This window comes from Bombus impatiens, unplaced genomic scaffold (genome assembly GCF_000188095.3).
Source record: "Bombus impatiens unplaced genomic scaffold, BIMP_2.2 scf_0504, whole genome shotgun sequence".
Taxonomy (NCBI): domain Eukaryota; kingdom Metazoa; phylum Arthropoda; class Insecta; order Hymenoptera; family Apidae; genus Bombus; species Bombus impatiens.
The window spans coordinates 51,929-52,483 of NT_176923.1; positions in this window are offsets into that span (position 1 = coordinate 51,929).

Genomic DNA, 555 nt, shown 5'->3' on the forward strand with positions numbered 1-555 from the left:
GGAAAGAGAAGAAACGGGGCAAAGGACGAAAGGCAAAGCGGAATCGAGACGAAGAGCGGCGTGGAAGGGGGAAACGCGGCGCGAAGAAATCATAAATTAGCATTTGTAATCGACGGCAGGGGATCTGGTAGATCCTTCGCTGGCCGCTATCTCGCATCGATCTCGCGTCGAGTAATTGCCGTTAGTCGAGTCACGCCGAAACCCTTAGTCACTCGTTTCGACGTTTCGTCGTCCGCGTTCGTTCCACCTTTCTTTCACCGTCTTTCGCGTTTCTTCTTTCTTGATCCGCTCTCTCGCGCTTCCCGACCACGTTTCGCGCTACTCCATCGAAATTCACCGAAGCCACCCAATTACACGGACCACTCTCCGCGTCTTTCCCTCGGAACGTCTCGATTCCGTGCCACGAGTTTTCCAACGCGCGATTTCTTCTCTCTCTTAAAGACCGTCTACGACGTCGCGGACCGTCTTACCGATAGACACGCCGGTAACGAGTAACGCGGTGCACGGATCGAGCAATCGTTTTCTCCAACGGAGAGAAACTCGTTTTCCGCAAAC